Raw genomic sequence first — 10416 nt, forward strand, 5'->3', positions numbered from 1 at the left:
CCTCCACTACACTTTGATGGCATTTGGCATGTGTAATGCCCCTGCCACCTTTCAGCGACTCATGTGGACAGTGTTGTCTGGTGTAGAAAACTGAGGCCTACTTAGATGATGTTGTGTATTCACCTGACTGGGAGAGTCACATGAAAATGCCTCACTGACCTGAGTAAGTGTGAGTTTGCCAAAGCTACCATCGTGTTACATCGTGTTGGATTCTGGGACAGGGACATGTTCGCCCCCTTGCAGCCAAGATCAGTGCTGTTGCTGAGTACCCTGTTCCATTACAAAACACCAGCTGCACCATTTCTTAGGCTAGCAGGTTACTGTAGGGCCTTCTGTCGTAACTTTGCTACTATTGTTTCCCCCGACTGATCTTGTCAGTCCTGCTAAGGAGTCTGTGTGGGACTCCAAATGTGAGCTGTCCTTCCAAGCTGTGAAAGCTTTGCTGTGTATCTCGCCAGTGTTTGCTACCCACAATTTTGCTGTTCCATTTAAACTTGAGGTCAATGCCAGTGGTACAGGTGCCGGAGCTGTTTTGATTCAGGAAGTTTCAGTAGGCATTGATCACCCTGTCTGCTACTTTTCCAAAAAGTTTTCTCAGACACAGCAGAACTACAGCACTATTGAAAAGGAAGCCCTGGCTTTGCTGTGGGCTTTACAGCATTTTGAGGTGTACATTGGGTCCTGCTTGCAGCCTGTTGTTGTTTACGCAGACCATAATCCTTTGGGTTTTTTTGCATCGGATGTGTAACCCTTTCACCCTAGGCTCGTACTATTATGATCAGGTTATGCACTACACAGTTCACTACTAAACCATTTTCAGGTTCAAAAAGGGTGAAAGAGACATCTCATTGTAAAATAACGTGTCTAGGGTAGACTATGATTCTCACTCTTATTAGTAATCACTGAGAGGCTATGGGAATAATTTATAATAAACCAATGAAATGTTACTTATTTAGTGAAAGGAATTAACCTGTACAGTTGTTCAGCAAGATATGATTAATACCACACACACAGTAGCTGAAATTTAACAGTGTATTCAATTAAATTGCAGGTAGTTCACATGCAGAATACAAAACACAGTATGAAAAATGATAATCCCCAAACAAAAGAAAAGACCTGGGTATTTTAGTCTTTGGTCTGAGTTAATTGAGTGCACTCTTTAAGTTTTAGTTTTAGTTCTATAAGCAAGCTTGCATTAAGTTTCGTTGGTGCGCTTAACGTTGGAGTTCATGAAGAAACAAACCAGCCGTAGTGTTACTGTTACCTCCTTGTGTGAGAAAAACCCCACCACCGGGTCTGTAGAAATCCGCTCGGCAGCCCCGCAACGATGAGTAGCAGGAAAACTCTACTCTGCAGGCAGCAGACAGCACTCAGGACCCAGCAACACATCCGCGACGTCCGCTGTAGCTCCTCCCGACCACGGTCTCCCCTCCCGTCCGGCAGGTGAAGAAGAATGAGGCCAGCCCTCTGACGACGGCAGGTGAGCTAAGCTAATTAGCTTGCCTCGAAGTTGCAAAAAACACAGTCTCACACTCACTCACAGCAGTAAACAGTCTCTGGCTCTCTCACGTAGGAGCGCGTTTCCTTAACACAGTCTTTGGTTCAACATAAAAGTATCAAAAACACAGTTTGCAACTTAAATTATCGGTCTAACGACCTCTCTGCTCTGCTGCATTTAGCGTGTCAGGGAAACAGGAAACAGGAAGTCAACTCCTCGGGGTTATTAACTCTTAAAAGCACAAAACTATTATCACACTTTTCAGGTACATAACAACCCTTAAAACGTATTGAAAAGTATGCATAATGAAAAGATAAATCTTATTATAAATGTACAAACATTTTAATGAATCTAACACACATTACCATCACCTCAATACGAGCTATGCATCGTTACACTTGCAATAATTAACCATGAAAATGAGAAACGCATATAACAAAATAACTGATGTGAAACATAACTGATATAAATCAGGTTATTACTGATGTATTACAGCAACCAGAGGCTGATGCGCTGGGCCAACATTGTTCAAAACTACAATTTGGATATTCACCTTTAAAAGGGCCAAGAAAATATTGTGGCTGATGTGCTGTCACAAGTGTACAAATAATGTTACATAAGTGCCATCTTTATGGGGGGAAGTGTTACATAGTGTTGGATTCTTTTTATTTTGGTGTTTCCTGTTGATCTTGTTGCTGATTCTTCTAGGTGGATCACCTGAGTGACACACTTGTGCTGACTAGTGGGCTGAGTCTATTTAGGCTAGCCCTTTCTTTCAGCTCTCTCTCTCTCTCTCCTGTTGCAGCAGCACCTTTGTGGTGCAAGATATGTTTTCTTTTCAGTATCACCCATCTATTTTCAATAAACTTTAAAGTAGTAAACTTCATTCTGGTGTTGTGTCTGTAGCACCGGTATCACACCACTTACTGCGCCACTGGACCAGTTCTAGGCTATAAGGAGTGGGGAGCAAAAATAATTAAACCAGAGACCGTTGCTTTAAGTTCCAAGGCCGGCAATTTACTGAATGCATAAACACACATGTAAAGCACAGTACACAAAACAAAGAAAATACCCTGCAGGTTCCCAATAACAAGGTAAGTATAATTGAAAAAAGTATTTCACTCTCTCTTTTTGTTCTTTAGTTCACCTAGGTTATTTTAGTAAAGCTAATCTAAGTTAAATTAGACCAGTCTCTTTTCTCCTAGGTTATTTTAGTCAGACTAATTTTAGTTAGACCAGTCTCTTTTTCCTAGGTTGCACCTATTTTAGTATTCCTATTTTCCTTCCTGAGTCAACTCTTTTTTCTTTTACAGGTAACAAAATACCTTCAATTAAACAAACAATCAAAGTGGACCACAATCATCCAATCACATTCAAAACATATAAACTCAGCATGAAAATAAAAGTATGACACTTTCAATCCAAGTTCAAGTCCAAACGTGAATTCAAGTGTTCAGTTCAATGAAAAGTTTCAGTTCGATTCAGTCCAAAAATAATTGTTTAATCAGTCCTCAGTTCAGTTCAGTTCAACTAATTCCTGATACTCCTACCACTCTGGCAGCGAATCACTGTACGCAGAAGATTTCCTCACTGACGCGATGGAGAAGATGAGTTGAAGGTCTGGGTCTGGCTCGTCATCTTGAATCCCGCCTGTGCATGTGCTTGCCCGCACACAGCAGACCAGTCTTCGCTCCGACCGAGCTTCAAACTAAGCAAAAAACCTGACCTGTGCAACAGGTCATAAACACAATAAATCTCTTTTTAAATCCTCAAATCACACAATAAAATGTCTCACAGTCTCTGAGTTGTAATGTTACTGCTAAGGTGTTTTTTCATCTCAAAATGGCAGCGGAGCGGTCTCTTCTAACTCACGACTCCGTCTCCCACACTAACTACTGCATACACCGTTCATTTACACAGCATACATACACTTTTATAACATTCACAGTCTTCATAAACCCAAAATATTAACTGGTAAACAATTTGACGGAGCATTTCCTTGTAAACAGCTACGTTCTTAGCGTTAGCTCTCCACCAGAGAAAAAAAATACAACATGGCAAAAATGCAAGAAAACAAACACAAAACTCACCAAAACCGGTGTGGTTTAGTTCTAATAAAATCCCCGTCAGTTCCCGACCAGGTAAGTTATGGTTTTCCAACTGCAAAATCAACTTTTTCTTTTGTGCTTATTAATTGCAGCTCGTTTTCTCCGACGTCACTCAGGTGCTGCGTCCTTGTGGCTAGTCCCTTAAAGGGGCAGCGACATGAATTTTAATACATACATTTTAAGACATACTTTTAATCTTGAACATTAAATAATTGTTGTATTAATAATTTTAATTAACGCTGATGAATTAACTTACATTAAATGAATCACTTAACTTTCAAACTTATTTATGCAGCTTTTAAACTATTTATTCTTATTTATGTCATATTTTAACATGGGTTACATGTCCATTATGTTCGGTGTTTGAGCCAGTCGTAACAAGACTTTGATGAACACAAAGTGAACAGGCTTACAGAAAGTCAAGGAAAGGGAGTTGAACAGGAGTGGGCTAAATACTCGTCATTACGCAGAAGTAACCTTACCATCTCCTTTGCTCCCATCATAATTACAGCTTAACTTTAGGAAATTACTTGTTAATGGAAACAGTTTTGCATTTTTGCGGGTTTTCATTTTAAATCAGTGGCTGCTGGCAAGTTAGTTTACTACCTATTATTGACACTGGGTGGTGAAATGATATCTACAAAGTACAAAATGTGTTGGCATGGACAAAATTAAGTTGTGTGCTGTGTAGTTCAGGCAACAGAGGAGCGTACTGACCCAAAAAAACAGCATGCAAGTGTGTGGTTATAAAAAACAAAACAAATTTATTACAGATTAAAAGATCAGTTAACAGTTTTTGAAACAATAAAGAAAAAAAAAAAAGTCCCAAGCACTCTGACCACCGCCAAGAGTCCCAGTGTTAAAAAGTCCAGGGTCCAGCAGCGTTCAGCAGCACAGTCTTATCAGCTCCTTTGTAGCACCCATGTTAACAGACTCATCAGTCTCAACCCTCTTTCCATCAAGAGTTAATTTGCATCAACAGTTTGTTTAGATAAAATTTAGGCAAGCAAAAAAATAAATAAATAAAAACTAACAACTGAACACAGAGCAACCAAAACAAATCAAATAATCATGCAATTAAATCAATATTCCAAACCAAGGCAAACATAGGCAAAACACAAAAGAAAGGCTTTCTCCTGATTAGCAAGTTGCTCAATTTCTTTGACGCTGTCGGGCATTACTGCCAGGGCGAAACATATAGTTTCATGAAAGTAAAAGAAGTGGGACTTAGCTGGAGGAGGGGTGAAGCGTACATTCAACCCCTCCTGTGGGCTGTCCACCGTTCTCCAAACTCTGCAGTCTTGACCCGACTGACGGCTGGCATCTGCACTCTGCCGTCAATGTCTCTCTGTTCCTCTGCCACTCTCAGCACATATGTCCTGCACACCTGTGCTGCATCCCCAATTAGCTGTGAAGGCAGGTAGAAGGCACCACTGTGGAGCCCAATGCACCAATCAGTGCCTCCTGCACCCAGGTGTCGTCTCGGGTTAAACTAACCGCAAAAGCACAGGAAGTCTACACCAGGGTCAGACACGCACACACACACATACACACACACACACACACACACACACACACACACAAAATCACCCTGTGACACTAGCATGCCTTAATCAGTCGTCTTGAAAACTAGGCTCTGGGAGGGCACACTGAATTATCTAATGAGTTCACTCAAATATTCCCATTCATATGCAAATGAATTATCAATATGCAAATATCCCTTGCATTTGAGCCTCTGTCAGACCTAGTCTCTACCAGTCCCTGCGCAAAACCTTGATGTACATCACCAAACTCACTTCCTTGTTGTTCCTCCATGTTGTGGAGCTGCAGAGTGTGTGACATGAACGTCTCACATTTACCAACAAAAATTACACAAACTAACATTCCACCTTAAAATACGCTGGTAGCTACAGGTAGCCTCTGAGCTGCTCAGTGAATAAAATTGTTAATTAGTACAGATGAAAAGACAGAAAACATCCTTTCTTACATCATTCACTCGTGATGAAACTATTACATTGGCATCACAACATTCATCTTTTAAGAAAAGCTGCCATGAAATCAAATATTTTAGGCTACAACAATCCCAAAAAAAGCCTTTGAAATCCTAGAGGGACTGGCTAATGCAAACTCTTGCTCTCTGTAATGACAAGGTTTCGGTGACCTGTGAAAGAGCAGAATATATTTTATGTGTATTGAATGTGTAATTATTTGTAGATGGATGGAAGATGCAGAAATCAATGTATCCACAGAGCTGATTGATAATCACTGTTGCAATTAAATCCAAAGCCATTTCAGCGGACGCCTTCCTGGAGGAACAGCACTAACACGAGGGAACATCAGGAGCTTGTTATACAAATCTTTTGTTGGTTTCACCCGGTTTGGAGCAGAGGTATGTAGCTTACATACCTGGCCTGGCATCAGTCACAAGGCATTAAAGAAGTTCATTGTAAGGACATGCAGAGTTACGGACCTGCAATTGACACTTTGTTACTCTTCCCACCATCAAACTATCAAATTGATAGGAAACAGAGACAAAGGACCCTTCTCTCACAAACAGACCATGCTTTTAGCATGTCACAGAGACATAGAATCAGACCATGGGTCAAAGGGTCAGCTCCAGATGATCAATGAAGGGACACCAGGCAACTGGAGAACATAGGCAAAATCTCCAGTTTGTAACAATAAGACTCTGTCTATTGATGTTTGATTGTTTCTTATATAAGACAAATAACACCAAAAGGACTGAGTATCACTAAGGTGTGAATCTTGGCCTGTCTCTGCCATGCATGAACACACACACACTGACGCACACACCAACCTCCCTTCCTCTGTCCCTCTCTAGATAAGAGTCATAAACTAAAACCCACATTCCAATCCTGGGTAGTGACCAGCAGAAAACTCTTCACAAACACAGATCTGAGGAAGAATAAATAATTAAATATCTGACTGTTCTGTAACTCAGATTTTTCTATGTAATAGTTCAATCCCAAACTTCTATCCTATAGAATGTTTTAAATGTAACATGTAGACTTTAAGACAATGTCCTTCATGAGACCATACTGTCAGCATCCTTCACACAAGGTAACACACACTACATGACATCCAGAATGTCCGTATTATTATTATTACAGTAAAAAAAACTGCTGTGTAATCCACATTAATAGACTATTAGTTTAGGAATTGTTTATATTGTTGTTTAATCAGTTAAACATGTATTATGATTAATTCCAGGTTTGAAGGATTTAATTGGAAATCAACACTCATATTACTCCTATAGGATTAATGCAAAGCTTTTACAGTCAAACACCTAAATACTAAATGTATATAACTACTGTAAAATATTCATTACAATTTAAAAGGCACAAAATCCTGTTCTATGACTCATATATATATATATATATATATATATATATATATATACACACACATATATATATATATATATACTGTGAAGCTGTCTATAGGTATTTCTTATCACCTGTTAAGATTATTGCTCAGTGAAAAATGGAAACTTCGCTTGACCACCTCTTAGATGACGTTTACCAAAAATGGAAAAAATGTAACCCTGGGTCACAGCTTAAGCATTTATAAATCAAAAAGCGATGTATACCTCAAGAACTGCACTGACAGCTAAACAAAAAATAGACAAATAACTTGCCTCTTCAGGAATTTATTAACTTATTCTGTATTCCTCAAAACAGTGAAAAAATCATGTCACTTTTTCAACATACATACATATGTACTTTACAAACTTTAGAATAGAAAAAACCTTTTACTAACCCATCCTCTTAAGGGAAGTTGCAAGATTGAGGCCCCCAGGCAATGCTCCAGCTGCTGGGGGAAAAAAGAATCAATGCATCCGACCCCCCACCCTCACCGCCTGTCAGTGTTAAAGGAACCTGTGCATGTTTTCTGTTAGAATGACACTAAATGGCCAATGCCTTCTGCCTTTGAGGCTGTGGAAGTGTCCAACTCGTCTGAAAACTTAATCAGAGAAATCAAGAAAAATCATCTTAAACCAACGTTCCCAGGATTTTCACAATTATTTCACTACTTTTCTCGTGAAAATATAACACGTTTCAGTGAGTTGTGCATAAGGCTTACATTAACTTAGCCAACATAAACAAACTCTTCTGCTGATGTGGTGATGTCAGTTGAATGTGTACAGCTGTTGCTGTGGAAAGATGAAACACCCGGAAATGCTCTGATTTGCTGATTCTACTAATCAATCTAATTCAGTTTCTATGGTCTGTATGTGTGGATGTGTCTGTGTGTTGAGGGAGAGTGTTGTAGTCAGATATTGGTAGAAAAAGCTACAAGGTTTATGTTCTAAGCACCTCTCATCTGAAAAACTAATGATGACTTCTAGGACTGCACGATTAATCATATTAAAATCGTGATCTCGATTCACATCTCTATGCAATCTCATCTTTAAATGGCAACGATTCTGCTGCATTAAAACAAACGCTCCTACTTCTTTCATTATTTTCTTGCCTTTTGTTTTTTCTTTCTTTCACTCCCTTTTTCTCTCTCCTTCATTAATTCATTCTTTTCTTTCCTGTTTTTTTCTTTCTTTTACTTTCATTCTTTCTTTCTCCCTTTTTCTGCCTTTCTTTCTTTAATTCAATCTTTGTCTGTCTTTCATTCATACTTTCTTTTTCTTTCTTTCCCTTTCTTTCATTATTTTCATTCTTTTCCTTTGTTTTTTCTTTCTTTCACTCCCTTTTTCTTTTTTCTGTCTCTTTCTTTCATTCTTTTCTTTCCTGTTTTTTTCTTTCTTTTACATTCATTCTTTCTTTCTCTCCCTTTTTCTGCCTTTCTTTCTTTAATTCAATCTTTCTGTCTGTCTTTCATTCATACTTTCTTTTTCATTCTCTATTTCTTTCATTCTTTTCTTTCCTGTTTTTCCCCTTTTTTCTGGTTTTCTTTAATTCTTTGTTTTTCATTCTTTATGCTAGCAGAGAAAAAGGGAGTGAAAGAAAGAAAAAACAAAAGGCAAGAAAATAATGAAAGAAGTAGGAGCGTTTGTTTTAATGCAGCAGAATCGTTGCCATTTAAAGATGCGATTGCATAGAGATGTGAATCGAGATCACGATTTTAATATGATTAATCGTGCAGGCCTAGAAGTCATCATTAGTTTTTCTGATGAGAGGTGCTTACAGCATAAACCTTGGAGCTTTTTCTACCAATATCTGACTACCTACTTCCCCATTCTGTATGTATGTGTGTGTGTTGGTACCGTGTTTGCACAGCTACATCACTTTCCCAAAAACATTAAACTACCAACAAAAATATTTTACAGAACTATTCTTTCTTTACAGCAGCCTGACTTGCACTATGTTCCTGTATACAGTGTGTAAAATGGACTGTTCAGTATAAAACACAAAACTAAGGCATAACATGGCCAATATGAATGTGTGTGACCCGAGGGTTTTACATCACAGAAACAACAACAATAAACCTCAACAAAAATGAATACAAGCACCAATTTGCTTGCTCCTTAGGCCTGAAGAACTCGGCAGATAATGAGCTGAAACAAATGTTGAGTGTGAGCGGGGCACATGCCATCAATCTTACTGGTTGTAGTCCTTATTCATGCATCACGCCACTCGTGATCTGAAAGTTCTTGAATCAAGGTAAGGACTCGGGGGTTCATAGGAAGACGGGATGTTTTTGTCTTCTCCACTTTAGTGCCCTTCTCCGGGTTGATGGAGAAAAAACACCTGTGGAAACACAAGAAAGGCAGACGACTGTATTAATAATAAAATATATCTTCACATTAACAAAAATCTTTACAATGATAACTTTTTATTCAAGCTATTACTTAAAAGACACTTATAATAGGTAAAATGGCAAGTCCCCTAAGCCCGTGTCACCGTAGCAACTACTTGTAAGTTCAATAAAGTGAAAATGTTAGATAAACTTAATCAAATCCAAAAGAACACACCGCTGCAGAAACTCCTGGGTTGATGCAAGGCATGATGGATAGTGTATGTTAAAGCAATAGTAGCTCCCAAACATCAGGCACAGGGCAGACATGAAGGAGGGGATGCTGTCCTGTACAATGTTTTGATCAACACTCAGCATGAACCGTGTTGCAGAATAGCAGGATCGTCCTAAAAAAACAAAAAAACAAAACATAATACAAATTTAATTAAAAGAAGACACAAAAAAATTTGAGCATTCTGTTTTAAACTTTTCAAGGTTTCAAATTTTCATTTTAATTGCCTACCATAAATACAGAAATCAGTGTGTGTGTGTGTGTGTGTGTGAGTGTGTGTGTGTGTGTGTGTGTACAGATTTCTGGGACAGACATATTGGGCCTTCCAAATCCACTTTGACTAACCTTAAGTGTCAGTGACAAAAAACATTGTGCAAGATGAATCTGTGTCAAAATAGAAAAGAGAAAGAATGAAAGAGAATGAAAGACCAATATTTTTTTTTTCTTACCACACACAACAATGGTGGGAGTCAGGGGAACTTGGTCCATGTGTACTTCCCCTGCCAGGCATGTGTCCTCCACATAACAGAATATGGCATTTTCCTTTTCATTAAAGTACGACAGCAGGAGCAACACCATATCTTTGAGATCTTCAGAGTAACCACTCAGCTCTCCCCTCATCACTTGATACTTTGTTAGAGCCTGTAGGAACTTTCTGCTCTTGTTCACACAAACCGTTTTCATGTAGTTGAGGAGGAAGATCCAGATTCCGTGTGAAAGCTTCTTTCAGCCCAATTCCGGTTAGTTTCTGAAAGTGGACTGCCATACCAAGCTCATCAAACAAAAATGGCCACTCTTCAAGGAGGTTC

Source organism: Seriola aureovittata, chromosome 20 (assembly GCF_021018895.1).
Source record: "Seriola aureovittata isolate HTS-2021-v1 ecotype China chromosome 20, ASM2101889v1, whole genome shotgun sequence".
Taxonomy (NCBI): domain Eukaryota; kingdom Metazoa; phylum Chordata; class Actinopteri; order Carangiformes; family Carangidae; genus Seriola; species Seriola aureovittata.